This window comes from Pteropus medius, unplaced genomic scaffold (genome assembly GCF_902729225.1).
Source record: "Pteropus medius unplaced genomic scaffold, Ma_sr-lr_union100, whole genome shotgun sequence".
NCBI lineage: Eukaryota > Metazoa > Chordata > Mammalia > Chiroptera > Pteropodidae > Pteropus > Pteropus medius.
In genome coordinates, this window is record NW_024354500.1 from 28,916,265 (window position 1) to 28,938,835 (window position 22,571).

Genomic DNA, 22,571 nt, shown 5'->3' on the forward strand with positions numbered 1-22,571 from the left:
TAAATTTCCATTCTTATAAAATTGAGTATGTATACACATATAGTATATATTAACCCACATGTGTGAATATGTTCCATTTTAAATGATTTTTTAAATACATTTAATAAAAGGATTGGCAGTTTTCAGGAACAATTATACTTAAACTTCGAATAAATTCAAAGTGCTAGACTTTTTTACTAAAATCTAAGCTTAAGACTTAGGGACATCCACTGGGTGGCAGAAGTGTATCAGAAAAGTTCACAAATATGCCCTGTCCTGGGAATGTGCTGGTTATGCCAAGGTGATGCTACCAAGGGGGATATTTGCTGACCAGTTTTTTTTTTTTTTCTTCAGCTGTGTCCATGTGTGGGCACTGAGCCTGGAATCCCTTGCGGCTAGCAAGTCACATTTGCCAGATGCCTGGTAGAGTGAAACACTCCGGTCTCTGGCTAACAGGGTTTTCTCTCAGAGAAGCTGAGGTGTCTGTGTGAGAAAGAAATACTGAGTTCTCAGACTTACTAGTCCCCTGGTGAGTTAAAAGACCCAGAGTCTCCTTGAGGAGGTCAGTGTTTTGTTAGTATTAACTGCATAGTTGGTGTTTTTAATTTTACTCAGCCCTTTAAGAAAGGACTAAGGAACAAAAGACTGACAATTTGCTTTTGTTTGTAATACTTTAAAATAGAAGAGGAAAGAGACACAAGGAAATATTTAGCTTTTATGAGAACACAGAGACTGAATTCATTTCTTTTCCCCATTGAAAACACTCTTTACATGTAAGATGATAAACCACAGTAAAGTAGTGGTTTGTATCCTTGGCATTACGGAATGATTTGTGATTATTTTAAAGTAGGGGTTGCTGCCAAGCTACTGACTAACGTGAGGTAACTTGTTTACAAGTCAGCATAGAGAGAAGAAGTGACAGCCTCGAAAGTAGGATTTCTCACATTTTAGCGTGTATGGGAATCCCCTGGGGATCTTGCTGAAATGAAGATTCTGAATCACTAGATGTGCCGGTTATCATGCTATTATCTCCCTACTCTAAACCTGCCCTTCCAAGCTTTGGGTTGCTAGGGCTGGTCTCTGCAACTATTGGTGCTTTGCCAGCTAACTCTATGCCAGGCTTTTCCGTTAGGGGGTACTAGAGGGAGTCTGCAAAGCCAGAGGAGGAAAAAGGGACCCCGTCTACTTGTTACTATTGTGGGCGTCACCCAGGCATTGCTTTCCATTCAATGTGGCAGCTACAGTACCTTTCTGTTGCAGCAACTTCCAGTTTGCAGATTTCAGCATTCTCAGGATAAACTTCATTATGCCCTTCAGAGACCCCAGCACTGGCCAAGTACCTGTCTGTCAGGGATTCTAACCACTTTTTTTTATCCCCTCACTCTGTAAGTGGTAGCTACTTTCTGCAGTTGCTATCACCCTAATATATTAGAGCTTTATTTTGACTCTTGCAATGACCAAGTTAATAACTTTATACCTAGTTAACAATTCTGTATATGAGACTCTCACTGTTCAAATAATTGGTGTGGTTTCTGTCTCCTTCCTGGACTCTGACACAGTAGATCTGGGATGGGGCCTGAGATTCTGCATTTCTGATAACCTTCAAAGTGATGTCAATTGCAGGTCCATGGACTACAGTTTTAATAGCAAGTAACTAGAGAACCGATCTTCAATTTTTGGTTATATAGTCAAGTCACCTGGGAGCTTAGGAAAATACCAGTGACTAGATGCCACCCCAAGTGAGTCTGATTTAGTTGGTTGAGGTGTGGCCTAAGCATTGTTTTTTTTTTAAAAAAGTCTTTTTAAGTGATTCAGATATGCAGCCAGAGTTCAGGACCTCTGTTATACACCAGTAGTTCTCAAGCAAAGAGCAATTTAACCCTTCTCTTCCTTCAGGGACATTCGGCAATGTCTGGAGACATTTTTGATGATCACAATTTAAGGGGCTGCTATTGGCATCTAGTGGGGAGAGACCAGGGATGCTATTAGTATAGTATAATGCACAGAAAGTCCCCTACAACAGAGGATTATTTCACCCAAAATGTCAATAGTGTTGAGGTTGAGAAACTCTTACCTAGAAGATGTGGCAAGTTCAATCTAGTTTATCTCTTTGTTGCCTCATTCAAATATGTTTATTGGCTTCTACTATAGGATTTTTTTAGATGTTGAAAACTACAGAAATATTTGAGAGCCAGGTATCATCAGCAACCTTGGAGGAGAGAAGGTAGTCCCACAATGTACTTGTTGGGTAAAGATGCATGCTTTGTTTGCCACTTATTCTAAGTCTTGCAAGTTAACTGCAGTGTAAAGCTTGCTGGTGTATCTATGAGCTTCAGGGATTCTCCTAGAACTTTGTAGATACTATGGACTTTGTCCCATTGCATATCGTTGGTGGGAACTCTGGTGTCACTAACAAGAATGACAGTCCAAAAGTGGAGAGAAAGCTGACATGTTTCTCTGAGCCTCCATTTAGTTGCCAGCATGGTAATCAATACATATCCTCAAGAATTGAGGAATTGGTTAACTTCAGTAAGAATGAATAGTGAACTCACTAATGAATAATAATTTCCACTGTCTGGGTCTGTACTATGTGCCAGGTACTTCGTTAGGCACTTTATGTTTAAGATTTTTAATCCTTTGAGGGGAAATTTGTTAACTCCATTATAAAGTCATGGAACCAAGACTCAGAGTATAAATGACTTGCGGATTTGACATAGCTTGCAAGGATCAGAGTTTGTATCACTTCGAAAAGTGATACCCCTAGATACACTCTATTAAGAATACTAAGGATTTTCATCCTAACAATGAATTTCTGTAATTTTTGATGGTAATATAAATGTCAGAGCTATAAAATGATTGCTAATGAAGACTGATAATGCTCTTTCGCCCTTGTACTGCATCATTACCTCCAGATTGTTAATGCAGAGTTCTATGTTCCTGTACAGCCCCAAGGTCTGAGAGCCATGGATGGTGGCTGATCATTAAGATGCTAGCTGGTTCTCAGATAGCTTGCCCCCAGGCTTACTCAGCCCTGGACTTATACATTACACTGAACCTCAAAACAGAGAATGAGTGACTATGATGACCATCTGCCTCTTCAGCTGTTCTCTTGGCTGTTTCATTGGCTCTTGTCTTCCATTGGCTCTTGTCTTCCGCTGGCTCTTGGCAAGCAAATATGGTGCGCAAACAGGTAGTGTGTCTTCAAAGGCAGCGAACACTGTCATTTTAAAATTCATGTGTCTCTTGAGCATGGTTGCAACAACCATTCTGAAGATTTTGCTAAGATCATAACTCATTTTCTCTTTTACCAGAGCAAGCCTTACCTATATACCCCCTATGACAGTGTTTTCTAAACCAGGGTTCTGTGAAACCTGTTAGTGAACCATGCGGTCAGATGCCTAGCATTTCCATTTCTGTTTTAATGAAATAAAATGAAATAATGAAAATCATTAGAAAGCATTCCATGCAGTGTTATTTCATGTAACTTTTGCTTTATAAATATATTCACGTGTGGGGCCTATATTAATTTCCTATTGCTACTAGAACAAATTGCCAAAAATTTCATGGCTTAAAACAACACACATTTATTACCTTTCAGTTCTGTAGGTTAGAACTCCAACACAGGTCTCACTGGACTAAAATCAAGGCATCTTCCAACTGTGTTCTTTTTGAGGCCCCAGAGGAGAATCCATGTCCCTGACTTCTAATTTCTAGAGGCTGACCTCATTCCTTGGCTTGTTGTCCCATACTCCATCTTCAAAGCAGCAATGGTCAGTTGACTCCTTCTCAAAGAACATCACTCCGACCTCCTCTTCTGCCTCCCTCTTCTACTATTAAAGACATTGTGACTACATTGGGCCCACAAGGGTAATCCAAGATAGTCTCCCTCTCTCAAGTCAGCTGATCAGAACCTTATTTCCCCTTTGACATTTCCCTTTTGACACTTAACCTAACATATTTAAGGTTCTGAATAGTAGGATGTAGTAGGCATTTTGTGTGTGTGTCATGTGTGCGGGGGTCATTTTTCTTCCCACCATGAAAAATACAGCTTTATGTCAAAATATTCTGCTAAAAATATATCACACAGCCTTGGAATGCTTATATGTAGTGGTAGGTCAGATTCAAGTCATGTCTCACATGTCTTTGAGTGAGGCTCAAACTTGAGGATTGTTTTCAGTTTCCTTTAACATGGAGGTTCATTCACAGGCCTAAATGTCAGCTGGTATCCTGTCACTTTCTATTTATTCTTTCCCTAAGAACAATTAGTATGAGAATGTAGCATGGAACATTAAAGTCAATTCATCATTATCTTTAAACAAGATAAAAGCCGAGGAGGAAACGAAATAAGGCTACTTTTTACAGAAAAAAAAATCCAAACTCTTTGAGACCCTTCCATCTCTCCCTGTGAACATTCTTTTCATCGCTAGTCTTGTTTCATATAGAATGTTATGGGATTACTGATCCTTCTCATACTTGCATACCCCTTTGCAGTGCATGTGCTCAAGGATCATCAGTTTTGAGCATCGCTGTAACTATCCAAGATAAGTAAGAGTTATAATCGATAGTTTTCACTTGGGAAAAACAAAATATTAAGTTATTTAAATGTAGTCAAAAGGCTATTAAATTTAGACATACCAATGTAGAGAACTGTAAAAATGTTGAGTTAACTTGTATTTGTTGGGCTTGTATTTGTTATGTAATATGGGCTCGGTCCAGTGCTAGGTACTATAGGAAGATATAAATAGATGACATGGTACCAGCCTATGGAAATTAGAATTATTTGGGAGGTAATATGTGAGTGTGTGTACATGTACATGTGTGCATATGTATACATGAGAATGTGGGAGTGTGTATACATATATGTGTGTGTGGATGGGTGTGCATGTTGTATGTATTTGCAAGTATGTTTAAGTATACGTGGGAGTGTGTGTACACAGATGTGTGCAGTTATGTGTATGTGTGCCTCCATGTGGGGGACACGTGTATGTATGTGTTTACGTGTTAATATGTGCATGTGTATGTGTGTGCACGTTAGTGTGTGTGCTGTGTATGCACAAGTGAATGTCAGAGGTAGCAGAATGCTCAAGTGCATAAAGTTTTGAGTCACACTGACCTTTACTCAATTCATCTTTTATGGATGTCCACTTCTCTAACTTCCTTTGAATATCCCTTGTTTAAACTTTGCGTAAAATCATACCACAGCCTAATTAGTAGGCTCAACACTAGGATAATTTCTGATTGGCCAGTTAATGAAGACTTATCAAGGAAAACTTTAAGTTCTTTGCTCTTTTTGACTTCTCTGTTTCCTGAAACAGAATGAGCTAATGAAATCCACATTTAATTAACTGCTAGTATAAAGGCCTTAGGGAAAGGCAAAAAAATAATCAGCAATAATGTTCCCTTTCATGGGAGAGTCAAAGGGAATAATGTGTACTGGCAAGAAGAAAAGAGTAAGCAAACTGTGTTTGGGAGATTAACAAGCTTTATTGCAGAGTGCCTTCAAGATAGAGAAAATGTGGGCTGAGGAAAGAGGGTGAAGTGAGGGGTGAATGACTGTAGAGGGCAGGTTTAAAGGGTGGGAAGAGCACTTGTAATTTGCTCCATAGAGATCTTGGGGCCGCAGGAGGGTAGCATCTGAGAACATTTTCATTTAAATACTATTACATCACATGAGTACTTGAGAAGGTGTTACACTAATTTAAATGATGTCACTTTTTAGCCATATGTTTCCTTCTTGTTGTTCTAACTGAAGAGAAATGAGAAGACTTCACTTCCCCTTTAAATATATATATACATATATATATATATAGTGTGTGTGTATATATATACATGTACATTATATATATATATATTCTTCTGTGAAGGAATTTTTGTACTTAACATTTATGAAGATTAAAGCCATTTGGAAACTAAATATTTTAAAATTTGTGACTTCCTTGTGTTATATAAGGTAGACTCTTCAGAATAAACTCTACCGTCAGAGTTCTACCCTAAGGACAATTGGGTTTTAAGATTTGTTCCAGATTTAAAATATGCAAAGTAAGTATAATTAAAAAGAAGCAAAAGCCTGATGCTTTTTAAGAAGCTATTTAAGACTATGATTAAAAGCTGGAAAACACTAGTAATGATTTCAGTGAAACCAAACATACTTTTATTGAGTTCTTATTCTGTGCTAGGCTTTATGCTTGGTGCTGGGTGGACAGGAAGAAGGAGAAGAGGGAGATCAGATATAAAGATGAATAATGCCTGACACATAATAAATACCCCTTGGATGAATGAATAAATGAACAAGTCCTTGCTATTGATTGATTCAGTTTGTTGGGAGGGAGAGAGGGGGTGCTAGGGAGACAGACACAAAAAGAAATAGACATGAATAGAGACTGGTTTAGTTCTCAGCATTTGGCTGCACATTGGAATCACCTAGGATATTAAAAAAATATTAATGATAGATGCCACCCTAAGTAAGTCTGACTTAGTTGGTTTGAAGGCCAAGAAAAGGCAGAAGGAAAAACTGTGCCAACGGACCCAGGAAGTTAGAAAAGCAAGGCATATATGGAGAGGAATAAGTGATTTGGAATAGGTAAAGTGTTGGGTGAACTGATTCAGATGATGGAACTTCTGGACAGATGGTGGACAGGTTGGTGGAGTTCAGCTCCTGAAAGGCCTGGTTGCCATAGTAATGAGATGGATTTTATTCTGTAGCCATTTGAGAGCCAAGGGAGAATTGTAAGGAAAGGACATAATAAGATTTTTACTTTGGAATGGTAATTTTGGAATGAGTGGAGTTCATTAATGGGGAGGGATAAACACCATTGCTAGGAGGCTATTGCACTAGTCCAGGTGAATAAAGTCATTGGCATTGGGATGGAGAAGAAAAGCCATATTCACAGAAATTTTTGGGATGGACTCACACAGTCTTGCTAACTAATTGGCTGAAAGTGATGAGAAAGAAGACATTCTGAGATAATGCTAAATTTTCTAGATTATACTTTCAAGTGTAAAGATCATTTTCAAACATTAACTAAAAAACTACAGACATCTATATAATAATATTTACAGTTTTAGCATCTGTTGATTGAGAAAATCAAAATATTTGACAAGCTCGCTCCATGTAAGCCACTTTTGTTCTGTTTACTATTTGATCTCTCCCTCTCTTCAGTGAGTGTGTGTGTGTGTGCGTGTGTGTGTGTGTGTGCGGGGTTTGTGGTCCCTGCTCTGCCTTCTTGAGATTAAATCTTTTTTATTGAAATGTTTGAGTTACAGTATACTTTTTAACAAGGTTTATTTAAAACATTGGTTTCTCCCATGGATAGTTATTCACATTTGTGTATGGTTTTCATTAATTTCTTGGAGCAGCCTTATTTCATTATTTGTGGGCCTCTCACATATTACCAACCATCACGCCTATTTTTTTCTATCACTGGGCACCATTGACAGAAATGATTTGCCAAAAAAAAAGTACATGTTCATTATATATACTTATAAAATGTAGGAAAGTCAAAGAAGAAAAAAATAAGAATTATTCATAATAGAACTCTCTCACACTGTTAGCATCTTGGTATATTTCAAGTATGCCTTTGGTTTATGCCTATACTTATTTGTGAAGTTAGGAGATAGCTTCCCAATGAATTTTTATTCTCCCTCTTTATTTTTTCTCTTAACTTTAGATTATGAGAATTTCTCCACCTGATTAAATATTTGTTAAAAATTTAACATTTAATGACGTTATATTATTCCAACAGATGAATTCATAGTAATTTTTTTACTATGCTCCTTCGTTGAACTTTGTTTTTTCACTTTCATAAATAATGCTATACTGAGAACTTTGCACATAAATCTTTGTGCAAGTTCTGATTCCCTTAGGATAGGTACTTAAAAGGGGATTACTGGGTTAAAGTATATTATTATCTCTGAAGATCATTATACAGATTGCTGAATTACTTTTCAAAAATGTTGAGCACATTTACTGAATGTTAGAATGATTACCTCGAACATGTGCCATAATTGTAATAGAAGTTTTTCTGATCTATACTGAACATCTTTTAAATGAGAAGGATTAGTCCAAAAAACTACATTAATGCTGTGAAAGCCATGGGAAAGTATATAGCTTGGTAAGTAGATGCAGTATAGTCTTATTTTTTATAGTAATGAAGGGGATTGTTGATACAAATAATTTTTAAGAACAAAGTTTATTAGCTCAGTGGTCCTGCAATAGATTGGCAACCTGGTTTTCAGTGGCAAGGAATCTTACTAAGGAATGATCATTTTATTTAGAAGAACATTATCTACTGTCCAGATAACCTGTACACAGAGAATGTCCTTCTTTGCAAGATAAAAAAAATCAACCTGTACATTTCTTGGGAAATCTTTCTATATTCAAAATTGTGTATGGCTAACAAGGGTCTGGATCTGGTTTATTTAATCCAACACACAAGCAATGCATCTGGAAGAAGTCTTCATACTATGAAATGTTCTGCATGCTGGTCTGACCACAGAGGCGTTTTCCCATCATAAGCTTGTGCTGAACAAACTTTGAACCATTTATATCATGTATCTGGCATCCAGAGCTCTTCTCTCTGACTGCACATGTTTTATAATAATAGAACAATAGAAATATTGCTCTAGTCTTTGTACCTTTGTTTGTAATTTTTTTCTCCAGGAATATTTGCTCCAAAATTATTTTCTCTTTTATGGAAAAATCATGCATATAAAAGAAGAGGACATTTTGTGTTTAAATAAAATTTACCACCATCTCCCAACAGAAATAAATATCTTGTTTACCCTTTTCAGCCTAAAATTTTCCAATTTCTTTTTTCTTGCTTCCTTCAGTGTTCCATGAACATCCTCAGTGATACCTATAATTGTAATACAGTTTTGATAGTAACCAATACTAAGGCTTACTGAGGTGTTTGGTGAATCTGGGAACACAGACATTTAGTGTGTGACCCTAATCAACAGTTGCTTATTTGGCATTCCTAGAACTGTAATTTGAAGGCACCAGAGCTTTTAAAATTCCTCCAAAAATACTTACAATGGAAACTTACCACTTAGAAAATAGCAATCCTAAAAACCCATGCTTGACACGTCATCTCCCAAAACAACAGCAAAGTTACTCAGTATTGAAAGACATTTTCTAAGAGTTTCTAGAATTCAATATTTCTTATTTTTGAACATCCAGACTACTTGTTACCTTATCTTTCTTATGACACTTAACCTTTTCTTTGGGTATTACAGTTATTTAATTATAGACCTTATCTCCAAAATCTAGGCATCATTTGATTCATACCTGTGCCCAGCCTCTCACATAGTATAAGCTCAATTGATACAAGAATTGGGTATTATATTATTTCTTAAATTTTCTATTTGAGATCTGGAGGCGACCATTCAACTCACAGGCTCTGGAGGTGCCACTCCAGATTAGCAGCATGGGATAAAGAAGGAAATTGATAAATTAATACAGCAATAGTAAAGTAATCACTCAGTTCATGATGAAGAAGGATAGCAGAATTGGAGATTTTATTTTTATAAAGTTCTGAAAGTATTCTTGAAGTCTAGATCTCACATAACATGAGCGCTTAGGGTTGATAATGATGTCATTGGTGGTGGTTAGAGGTGAAGTTTCTTCCTTGCTTTTTCTCATTACCATACTATTTACAAAAATATAAAATCTTTCTTAGCACCCTCCCATAGTCTTTATCATGTGTGCATTAAATGTGAAACTTCTTCATAAACTGTAACTTGATAACTGTTGTTTGATATTATCATCATTCATGAAAAGATAACTATCTTCAAAGACATATAAAAACTCCCACTTTATTTCTTTTTGTCAGGCCTAACGTTCTAGGCTGTTGTCCTATTTCTAAGTCTTCTGAACTGGGAACGCTTGGATACAAAAGTGGCAGGAAATACAGAGGGCAAGGGTGTTGAGTTATTAGGATTGAAGGAGAGAAAAATCTGGTATGGTGGAAAGAACATTTCCCTTGGAGTCAGACAGACTCAAGCCTCAGTTTCCTCAGCTATAGAATGGTGATAATAAAATCTCTTTCCTATACAAGATCATGAGTGTTAAGTTGCTGGTCTAGTCACAGAGTGTACAAGCGCAGGTGTTTCCATCCTTCTGCCTAACGTGCCCATAGCCTTTGATCAAGCTTCCCTGATAGCATTTCACTTAGTTTATTGTAACCACCTCCTAGACTGCTGACTCCTTCGAGGGCAGAGATTGTCTCCTGTTCACTTTTCATTTGTAGTGACCAGTTTGGTTCCTGGTAAACACTGGAGTCTCCATGAGTGGCAGTTATACTGAGCTGCATTCAATTGTGCAAAAGAATTCACAGTGATATCAGAAATTTGGAGAAGAGTTGAGAAACTTGGAAAGAAGCAGAACAGAGCAATAAAAGACTGGTACTGTGCTACCTATTTACTTATCTTGTAATAGTTTGGGGCTTAGTCAATACCTGTTGAATGGTTGATATTAATAAGAACATTTGTTTATGATCGCCACAGGAAAGGTATGTGGAATCAAGATTAGTTGACCTAGCTAAGTGCTTGGTATGTACTGGACACTGAATAAACATTCACCGAATCAATGAAAAAGTGATTGAGTAAATACACAGTAAACTCATAGATAGTAGTTGAGTAAAACATTATTTGGAAGATAATATATGTGATGGAAGGTGGTAACCATTTGTATGTCACCTACATTGTGTGTGTATGTGTTTGTGTGCGTGCGTGTGAGAAAGGAGAGAGAGGAAGGGGAGGGGACAGAAAGGAAGGGGAGAGAAGAAAAGGGTAGGAAAGGGAAAGGAATGAGTGTTCAAATGAACCACTGAGGGAACTGAGTAATTTATCAGTCTTAGTGTCCTGTCATTGCTATTAAACATTAATTTAGATTACTGAGGAAGGTTGGTGATCTTAGAGGCAAAGGGAAAACTCTGAGATAACTAACTCAGGTAGCTGAGATACAAAGCTATCTGATCCTGGAGGACAGAGGAAGAGATAGCACCTGTTATTGCTAATACCTCTTGCTAGTTCACTTGCTTGCAGACAATATTGTTCACCAGGATAAACCAAGACTCATAAAAAAACTTCATTTGACATTTCAAGCAATTAAATGAACACAACTTTTATTTTCCACCTGAGGTTTGTGAGTCACCCTTCAGTGTTTCCAGTACTTTTCCTGTACAACACTGGAGTTATCAAATCTGGCAATAGGAGCTGAATGGTTCTCATGAGGATTGCATCCAAAAGGAGTAGCCACGAGGAGAAAAAAAAAATGGTGTGGATAATAGAGGCTCTGTTTATCCCTCTGGCGACCAAATCAAAGTTATGATGGAAACAAGGAGCAGCAGCAAAGAAAAATCACCTGGGATCTAGATGAACAAGCCATACAACTAGGGAGAAATCCAAGAAAGCACCCTGCAACGGCAGAAGGTAGGATGGGGCGAGGATGCCGGGGGACCCGGTCCTGAGCAGCTGAGTGAGATAGAGGCTGCGGCAGCGGCAGAAGCCTTTTAAAGGGGCCGCATTTGTGAGTGGATTTTCGCGGTGACGGACCTGCTCTCTCTGAGCACCAGTGCCCGTTGGGCTGCGCACAGGGGGCACGAGGGACTTACAGGGAGATATTGTTGGCGTGAGGGTCTAGGGGAGGCTCGCTCAGTACAGAAGTGCCGGTGGAATCCATTGTTCCCTATTGAGCCATTCCCTCCACCACCCCCCGCCGTGCAGTGCTGCCGTAGCTGTGACGTCATCAAACTGGATAACAGAGGTCACTCTGCCCAGAGGATTCCCTGAAACCCTGCCTCCCCCAACCCGGGCCCCACCCAAGCCACATCCACGTATATCCTAGGTGACTCAGATGCGCCTTGCTGAGCAGTGCCTAGACTCACACTGGAGGCAGCTGGCCTCAGTTTCTGGTGTGGCCTTTTGAGGAAACTATAAACACAGCATCTGTGGATTGCTTGCTGAATCTTGACAGGTGCCCTGGAGGGGTAGAGGCTCTGGCTAAATTTGGCCTGCAGCTGAACCCCTTTCAGGCCTGTGCCACTGGACACCTACTTCACAAATCCACACTAATAAGACCAGGAGACTTAGGAGCTTTGCTTAGTACATAGAAACAGATGTGGAAAGGCAGCCAAAATGGGAAGACAAAGGAGTAGAAACCATATGACAGAACAGAACAGAGATCCAGATATAATAGAGTCAAGTAATCTAACAAATGCAGAGTTCAAAACACTGGTTATAAAGATGCTCAATGAACTTTTGGGAAATGTGGAGAACTCCAACAAAGAGATAAACATGGAGATGGAGATTATAAGACGGAACCAGTTTGAAATGGAGAATGCATTATCTGAGATGAGAAGTGTATTGAATGGAATAAACAAAGGAATAAATAAAGTGAATAAAGAAGAGGATCAAATGCCCTATCTAAAGGACAGGAAAGCCAATCAAGACACTCAATCAGAATGGTAAGAAAAAAGAGGCCAAGATTGTAAAGATGATTTAAGGAGGATATGGGACACTATTAAGACTCCAAATATTTGTCTGATCTGCATAAGTGAAAAAAATCAAGATGTTGAACAGATGTTTGAAGAAATAATGATGGAAAACTTCCCTAACCTGGTGAAGGAAATGGACATAAAACCCCAGGAAGCTCAGAGAATTCCAAAAATCAGGGATCCAAAGAGGCCCACACCAGGACACATCATAATTAAAATGCCAAAGGTTAAATACAAAGAAAAACATTTAAAAGCAGCAAGAGAAAAACAAATAATTACATATAAGGGAACACCTGTATGACTGGCAGCTGATTTCTCAAGAGAGACTATGCAGGACAGAAGGGCTTGGTAAAAAACATTTGAAAGAATGAAGACCCAAGATATAAAACCAAGAATAATTTATCCAGCAAAGCTATCATTTAGAGTTGAAGAACAGATAAAGAGATTCCTAGACAAAAATAAACTAAAGGAATGTATCACTACCAAGCCAGAATTACAGGAAATGTTGGAGGGACTTCTTTAAGAAGAAAAACCATGTATCAAAAACAGGAGTAAAGAATGGTAACAACTACATTTCTATCAGTAAGTACCTTAAGTGGAAAAGAATTAAATGCTCCAGTCAAGGGATAGAGTGGCTGAAAGGATAAGAAAACAAGACCCCTACATATTAAAAGGAAGGGAATGGAAAACAATATTGCTTTGATGGACCTAGAAGGTATTTAAGTCAGACAGAGAAAGATAACACTATATGATTTTACTTATATGTGGAATTTAAGGAATAAAAAGAACAAAAAAAAAAAAAAAAAAAAAAAAAGAAGGAGTAGCCACTGCTTCCTTGTCAGGAGGAAGACACTCCTGGCCCCTGCTGTTGCTATCAGTGAATCTGAGAACTGCAGAGACCCAGGCAAAGGTGTCAGCAGCTAACACTGCTACAAAAAAGCCATTGAAACCACTTCAGCCTCATTCTACTACTGGCTAATTCCTAGCCCAGTGCTAAGCAACATCATTCTCATACATGAACATAATTTAGCTGAGGTCTAGGAGAAGAGAATATTTTATTACTATTTTAAGAGCAAAGGCATTTAGGGAGGTCAGTGGAGGTTCTAGCACAGGTTCACCAGGCATTGGTGTGATGTGGGGGAGTTGCTGCCATTCCTGAGCCTCAGTTTCTTCTTTTGCATTGTTGCCATGCTTCTTTTCAGCCATGGTGCTATTCTTGAGGTCAGTGAGAACAGATGTTAGTGGGCTTTGTAAAATGTACCACACTGCATGCATGTACAAATATGTTTATTTAGTATTGTGCATATCTGGAGGTAGAGAAAAAAAGGAATGGGAGAGGGAAGCCTCTCTGGTTATTATCAGGAATTTGGTTCATTAGAGGGAAGAGTGGGGGTTCCATGTTTATAGACTCCCCTATAAGCAACACAAAATAAGAGAATGAGAGGACAAAGAAGGATGTACTTATAAGGATGACCTTCTTTTTGTCTCTCTCTTCAACCTCCTACTGTCAAACCTCCTGCTCCCTTTTGGCTTTCCCACAGGGATGTGTCAGCTAGAATGACTTTTGAGATCATTAAATGTTAACTCCAGGCAATTATTTCATAGTTTTAAAAATATCACACCATTTACGCTAGTCTATTCACATAAACTGAATAAGGCAAACCTAATGCTCAAGGGAGAGGATATTGGTGGTAGAAATTCTTATGAGAAGAGAAAAATGAAAGTGGCACAAAATATTTAAAATTGTTTTATAATAAAGCCTTAAAGATTCGAAGGGCATAATTTGCTACTTCGAACAATATTATTATTTCATGCTCCAACAAAAGATGCTCCAGAGGTCTTTAATTTTGACCAGAATTATATGAAAACTAATGGGCATTAACAAATAACAAATTAGGTAGGATTTCTGTTGCCTTTGTATAATTAGTGCAAATATCATTCCCTTATCAGAAGATAATTATCAGTCTGTGTCTTATTAACCACCTCTGCATCTTATCAGAATTCACAAATCATTGTTGGCATTGTTATGTTTATGTGCTTATCTTCAACTTATTTAGTATTTTTAGTATTCTCTAGTTTTAACAAAGATGTTTAATATCTGAAATGACTTACCCAAAAGGTGATAAAAAGTAGAATATGGACTTCTAAGGTCAAGGAGTTTCAGAACATTTAAAAAATCTTGTATATAGTTGTAAAATATCTATATGAATTGGCATATTCTCATAAATTACTGTGCTGATCCTAATAGAAATAACCAGGACATATGGCAGACATTACATATGCATAGGAGTCACAATAAAAATATCTCCTGAATAAATGACAGTACCTGTTAGAGTTGTGCTAGCTGTGGTAACAAACAAGTCTCCAAAGGTATAATGGGTCAAGTATTATAGAAGTCAATTTCTCACTCATACAAAGTCCCAAATAGGGAATCTTAACTGAGAGGGGGCTCTCCTTCAGACTGTGATTAGGGACCCCAGTTTGCTCTATTTTGGGGAGTTCTCCCCTATTCGACAGTGGTTTCCCAGGTTGCTCATCTCTATCAAATCATGAACAGGAAAAGAGGATGAAGGATCACGTACAAGAGGTGTTTATGGGCCAGGAACAATTCACTGGCTAGAACTCAGGCTGTGTCTCTAGGAAAAGGAGGAAGCAGGTTTGATGAAGAGCTGGACAGTCTCTGTCACACTAACTCTCACTGAACACTGGTAATTATTATTGTTGTTGTTATTATTATAGTGAATGTCAGCATACACCTTTGTGTTTTAGGTGATGTGAAGAATAAAACATGTTTTTGCAAGTTTATGTCATATTGAGAACCAAGATTAGTAATCTAGATCCCAGTTTGGGAGAGGAGGTGAAGAAGATACTCATAATCTGTTCCTTAGACTGAAGGTCAAGCTTAAGGTACCTGGATTTTATAGTAACTATTTTATATTCAGACCTGAGCTGTATGCAGTGGAAACAATATATAGACACGACTATGTATTGAGTCTCTATGAGCTATTAATAGTAAACTGCACAAAGGAGAAGAATGGTGAAATTATTTCCTTTTCCTGAATGTAGTTTGATATAATCTTCATCAAATACATTCTTTAAAGAATGAAAATGATTCTTAAAATGAGGCTAGTAAAGTACATCTAATGTCTTTTTTCCATTTCCTTTAGATGCTCTGAATGAAAATGTTACCTGTGTGTAGAACTGTTGTCGTTTTAGTGTGAAAGCAGTTGTGAGCTATAGGTAAACAAGCCAGTGGGGCTATGTTGAATAAAACATTATTTACAAACACAGGCAGCAGCCCGGATTTGGTTCATGAGCTGTAGTTTACTGACTCCTGGTCTAGAATGTTCAGTACTTTTTAAAAAGTTTACATTTTTTAATTTTACATTAGATGTTTATGACATTTGTGAAACTGATTTCTCTGTACAAAGTTTGGAATTTTACTTTCTCTTTGATTTTTGGTGGGAAGACCTAAGATAACATTGACTAATTCACTATGTCTTTTGTCAACAGTATTAATGAAGCTATAAATCATAATTGTGTTGGCATGTTTTATTAGATCACAGACCTCTACAGGCTGTTGGTGACCCAGAGTAGAACTGACTCATTAAAAGCACTGGGAGAAAGTCTTTAGAGACTGCTATGGAAGGGTTTGTAAGCCTTTTTTATTAAATTTAGTCTTTAATAAAACTTTAATTGTGTGTATTTGCTTTGTATTTGACTATCATCTCATAGGTAGATGGAATTTAATTTTCTACTTCAAAAGATTTGCACTGTAAGACTCCAGGTAGCATCAATCATTCTATTTAATGTTTTCAAACTGTCTAGGAGAAGATTGTCTTCTAAAATGTTGTCATCAGCAAGTAGAGTGAAAAAAATGAAAAATAACCCTCTGCACCTGGCAGAAGTACATAAAGAGACCGAATTAAATGATGCAGATGGAATAGGTCTGCTCTCCACTGAATTAAGATTATATCACAGAGGTAAACCGTAGGCAGAGAGTCTTCTTTAAGTAAAGTGATTTAGAATTATGATACCTCCAGCATTTGTTTATTACAAATGTTTTTGAACTAAGTTGCAACGAGGGTGCGGAGTGTCATTGTCTGCCCTTGGATTAGGCCCTTCTGGTAGGCGGTAAGGAGGAAGGAAGGGAAAGGACAGTGTCTTCTCCTTAGCTGGCTCTGTTGTAGCCCTTGAGATTCCAGTTACTGCTTTCCTTTGGACTAACACTAACTAACCTCTGGTGACTCATGTGTGAAAAGCATCTTAACTTCTAACTCCCCATTTGGCATCTGCTCTGCACAGTCTACTCCAGAGCCTCTTGTGCCTGTGGTCCCTATCAAGAGTCTTAGGACATCCATTTGATCCATGGAAAACTCACATGTTCTTGATTTTTTTCAAGTAGCTTTTAGACTGTTTCACTGCCAGCCCTGTCTTAGCTCTGCTGCCTCACTCCAAGTGTCTTCTCCTCTTGCTCAAATAAGCACAGTGGGCAAATCCACAGACCTCTGTGTAAGCAGACATCCACTGTGGAATGAGATGCCAGTCTCCTGTTCATTTAGGCATCTCCCGTCTCTGAGCGATTATTTTACAGTCTCTCCCTCCCTGGATTGTGAGAGGTACCTTTTCTTTCCTGTGGGTAAAGAAGGAGAAAAGCTTTATCAAAAAATATTGATGACTCCTGGGCAAGAAGAAAGTCCCACCCAACATCCTGTTTCAGTATCTCGGGATAGGTTAATGGTGGGGATAAAAGATATAAGTGGATGGATTAGAAATATTTAGGAGATAATATTTATAGGAGTTGGTGACTACATTATTAGGTTAGATTAGGTATAAGGAGTAAAGAAAAAAGGGATGAGAGAGATGAACACCAGAGTAGAATCAGTTTGGATGTTCTTGTATCACCGACTCAGTTTTTGATATGCTGAGTTCTAGAAGATGGTGCAGGCATTGAGATAGAAATGTCACGTTGGAAATTAGTTACCTGTAGTTTAGAGGTCAGGTCTTGAAGCAGATTAAAATTTGTGAACCATGTGAATATAATCTTCTAGGGAGACAGTATAGGATGAAAACAAGAGGGTATCTAGGATTGATCTTTGAGGAATTCTAACATTTAATGGTTGAGTGGATAGGAAAAAGCATTCCAAAGGAAAATGAGAAGCAGCAGCCATAGAGGTAAAAGGAAAACCAGGAGGTGGTTTCCAGAGTGGACGAGATGCTTAAGTCAGAGAGAAATGGTGGGATAAGACGCAAGTGGCAGAAGGGTGACTTGTGGTTACCTATTTATATTACTCCCATTTAGGGTAATAACTAAATGGAAATGCAAATGTAAATGAAAGCATTATGAAACTCTCGTGAATTTATTTGAAATTTTCATGTTAAATAAAAATTAATTTCAGCAATTTGCTTCCCATATGTGTTATAATCAGTTCCAGAGAGATTTCATTTATCATAAAAACAATGCTTTATACATCACAAGGAAAACTTATGAACCAAAGAATTATCCCACAAAGGAATATAAGTTCACTCTTTATAGATTAAAAAAAATCTCTGCGTGTATGTGTGTGTGTGTGTGTGTGTGTGTGTGTGCATATGTGTGTGGATTTTCTATCTAAAGCCAATAATAGCATATGTTCTTTTAAGATTTCTTATATATCACTTATGCTGTGTGCTGGGTTAATGATCAAAATATCAGGAAAATATTTAAAGAACTGCCTAAATTGTATGAAGCTTATTATAAAGAGAATGTTCAGCAGCTGTTTTCTATTTCTTCTAATAAAAATAACATAGCTTCATCTTAAGCCATAGAAACTTGGTTAATGAAAAAATAGAACTGTTTTCTAGAACAGAATGAACAATAGCGGGTTCCTGGATTACAGAATAAATCATGGCTTAAATGAACCATGATTTGGGGATATTCTGGAGCATACTCTTGGCTTCCCTAGCTGTGGACATTGCTATAAATGAGTTTTTTTCGAATGCACACAGTCCTTATTTTTTCTCTGACTTAAGTAAGCATCCTGTCTACCTTGAAGATGGCAAAGCATCTACAATTTCTTTTTTAGGGCTTATTTCTCATCACTCCCTTATTGCAACTCTCTATTTTAGTAAAACTGCAACCTCCAAATAAATATGGCCTTTGTGCCACTGGGTCAGACTTTTCTCTAAATCTTTGGAAGATCTGGTTCAGATGTCACTTCTGCCATGGAACATTCCAAAACACCCCAATTAAATGTAATCTCTTTTTCTTATTTCTTTAGCCTTTTTTGAAATAACACTATTTAAAACTTATTCATTTATTTGATAAATATTTATTTAGTATCTACTGTGTCAGACTTTATATTTGTGATAGGTGTTTGGGACAAAGTAGTTCTTGATTTTATGAAGTTTGTATTTTTGTGGTAGTGTAGTGGTCAAGGCCACATGTTTTGGGGCCAGTTTTCCTTGGTTTTCATCATGTCTATATTACTTCCTAGCTGGGTCACCTTGTACAAATTTTTATGATTCTGTGCATTAATGTCTTCTTCCAAAAACTGGGAAGAAATCACAACTACCCAAAAGAAATTACTTTGGTTTCAGTATGTGCACCACCCCAGATCCATGTCCTTACCTTACTTTCTAGCTGGAGCAGTAGCTAGAACAGCTTGTCCTCTTCCCATAAGCATGGAGCCAGGCTGCTGCCACTGCTACAGACCTGGGGCCTGCAAAGAGGCTACTTCTGGTCTAATTGAAGATGGGATTGACTTCTCAGAGACATGGTGCTTAGTACCGTTCTGTGTGTGTGTGCCTCGGAATCTCTCTTGATTTTCTGTGAGCACCCAGCTTGTCACAAAACTGTGGCCAGATCTGTATCTCAGTCCTTTGTATATGTTCTTCTTCCCCGCCCCCTTGCCCTCTTCTTACCCTCCTGCTTCTCTGGGATAGCATATACGTTTTTGGATCAGACTCTGTTTTCTAGGGAGCTTGGATTAAGACACCACTTCATTGGCTTATTGTGAGGATTAAACGGAAAGTTCTCAGAACAGTACCTGACACAGAGTAGGTAATAAGTGCTAGCAGTTATTGTGGGAAAAATGAATAAGAGCACAGAGGAGAGTCTAGGTTGAGCAAAGGAGGGTTATTTAAGGATTCACAGAAGAAATGCTGCCTAAGCCAAGACTTGAAGATTGAGTAGCCAAGTGTAGAATTTGAGAGTGGGGTGCATTTGTGAATATCCTGAACAGAAGGAACATTACATTTGAACGTTTGGAGATAAGAAAGAGCCTAGGTTTGAGGAATTGGATGTATTAATAATTAAAATTTGTATCTATTTAGCTATAGTTATATGCATTTAGCAGAGACAGTAAATTTTATCAAATATTTCACTTTCTTTCCTATATTTCCCAGTCCTCTTCCAGTTCTGGATAATGAAATGTAAAGGAAGTGACATGTGTCATTTCTGGGCTGAGGTATGGTAAAATCTATGTTCTTCCTCTACTACAATAATCAGAGACCACATGTTCCAGGTGGGTGGGATATGACATGGTAAAGCTGCCATCACCCGATTCCTTAAGTAACTAGGTGGAGCAGAGGCTCCACGTAACCCACCTGTAGTGAGAACAAGAAATAATCCTTTGTTAAGTCCAGCAGAATGTTGGAATTGGTTTGTTATTGCAGCATAACCTAGCTCATTCTTACTAATACAATGATTGATCTTCCTGACTACAATGATAGCTTCTGGATCAGGATCATGCTTAGGGTGAGGCAAGCTGTTGGGGAGCTAGGGTGCAGAATTGAAGGAGGTACTCACTTTTAGGTTTGTGCAAGTGAGTGATACAACCAATGAGGAGTGACTGGGAAGAAGAGTGGTGGGAGATGGTATCTAAGAGGTTGAGGCTTCAAAGGCAATTAAAAGGTCTTTGGATTTGTAGTAGAATTATAGTTAACTCCTTATTTTCTATAAAAAGTGAAGGCGAGGAAATTTCAAGAAAACCAAAAGCCAGAAGAATTCAGTTAGACATTGAAAACTTGCTTTTATTACTTAAAGCAAAATTGTACTTCAAAAACGATCTTCTTTGCGGAAAAAATTGTCTTCCACTTTCATTTTCTCAAAAATTCTCACTAGACATTCTTCGTTGTTTGTAATAATATAACAACAGTACCTCACAACTTTCATTGAATTATTTCCACCCATGGCCTTCTTGTGAGTTAAGTCCGTGGTTACAGAAGAACCACTCAATCTGGGTTAGAGTAATTTCTTGAGGAAGGATAAAAAATAATTTAGCTTAAGCCTAGATTCCTGAATAATATTCTTTTGTTAAAGCAGACTTGTTACTTGGTTCCCACTCTCTTTTTCACTGTTGTTGAATTTGAAACATGCTGTATGTATGTGGTGGGGTGGTAGTGGGTCATGCCTACACTCTGGGTTCGAATCCAAATGTTAAGGCGAGAAAGTATGTCATGGTTTTGCTCCTTTATAAAGACATTGATCTGAAAATGCCCAGAACAAATCCAGGATATATCGTGGCTTGGAAACTGACAGATGCTGAAGTGGCCATGTGTTTCTTTAAACTCTAGTTATGAAGGGCACATATTTGCAATCTGAAGTAATTGGTTTTGTGAAAGCTATCTTAAGCAGCAACAATATTCTATTCTATGTCATTTGCAACCTGGCTGTAGAAATTAGCTTTTGGGAAAAGCGCATGTTTTTCTAAGAAGCTATTATTGAATTAAAGGTTAAAGCCTAACTGTCCCTGGTGGTTGGATAGTTGAAAGATATTGATTGCCAAAATAAAAACAATGAGATACATTCAGGGAAGAGTATATATTGGATGTGTTCAGTTCTTAGAAAAATAAATGTGGGACCATGTAATCTTACCACAGTTGGATACATATGTTTTTAGAGATACGATGTAATTTTAAAAAATGTCAGCTGTGTGTGTCCCATAAATAATGAAAACATATGCTAATTTTTGGCACCAATCAAGGGAAACTATGTTGCTTTTAATGTAAATTTAAATACACAGCTGGTGAATGAACATTCAGCAATGATGGGAATGTACTAGAGTGATAGCATACGTGGCATAGAGTCGGAGAGATGGGAAAACAGCAAATGGACAAGAAAGCAGGCAAAAGCACTCAGTTTTCTAAGTAGAAATGCAAGTAGAGCAGTGATGAAGCAGCTGGAAGAATACAGCATAGGCCTGATCCTGAGTCTGAGACCATGAGAGTGCAATGTAGAATGATTCAAGGAATGCTAGAGCATATTATTCCACCCATCCCTTTCCAAATCAGCTCTTTTATTGGCCAGGTCAGGGTATTCCCTAAGAATATTCCTCGGGAACACTGAATTTGCTAGAAGTTAAAGTGTTCCTATAAAGCAAATCGGGGTGGGGCGGAGGGAGGGAGGATAGGTAAGGAAGGAAAGGGAGGCCGCAAGTAACTTTGGAATACAATGAATTGAACAAAATTAAATGGGTATCTTACTTTTGGACTTTGCATAGACTTTATATTCTAATATGAATTGTGAGTCTCAAACATATTGTATGTATTTTTGCCTATGGATATTTTATGCAGTATTGTATGCAGTGTCTCTCAAAATGATATAAACACAGATCATTTTTTTTCTCTTGCAATATCTAATGGGACAAGTGTTTGTGAAATATGCTTGGGAAATGCTGGCTTGGATGGTTTGAATGCCTGAAATTTACCCATCAGTTAATTTTTCAATGGAATTAAGATATTAAGATTCCAAACCTCCTGTTAAAATAAACATAAAGACATTTTTGGAGGTTTTACCAAGTTATCCATTATCACCACAGCACTGACACAGCAAGTGACAGGTTGCTTGTTAACTGACTGTGAGCCAATGTCAGCTGAGCTAGAGATAAGGGAATAAGGCTTTGAATGGCCAACTGAGGTTAGAGGGTGCATCTGAGAAGCTCAGTTGGATGGAAGTAAGGTGAAATAGTTACCGAGCCAGCTTGGGGGAGCTGGCACAGCCTGTACATGCCAAGTAGCTAGGGAGATGCTGAAGGGTGCACATGGCTGGGAGCGAAATGAAGAAGTAAAGGAGACAGACTGATTTGGGGGCTAAGATTTAAGTTTTTAATTAAACAA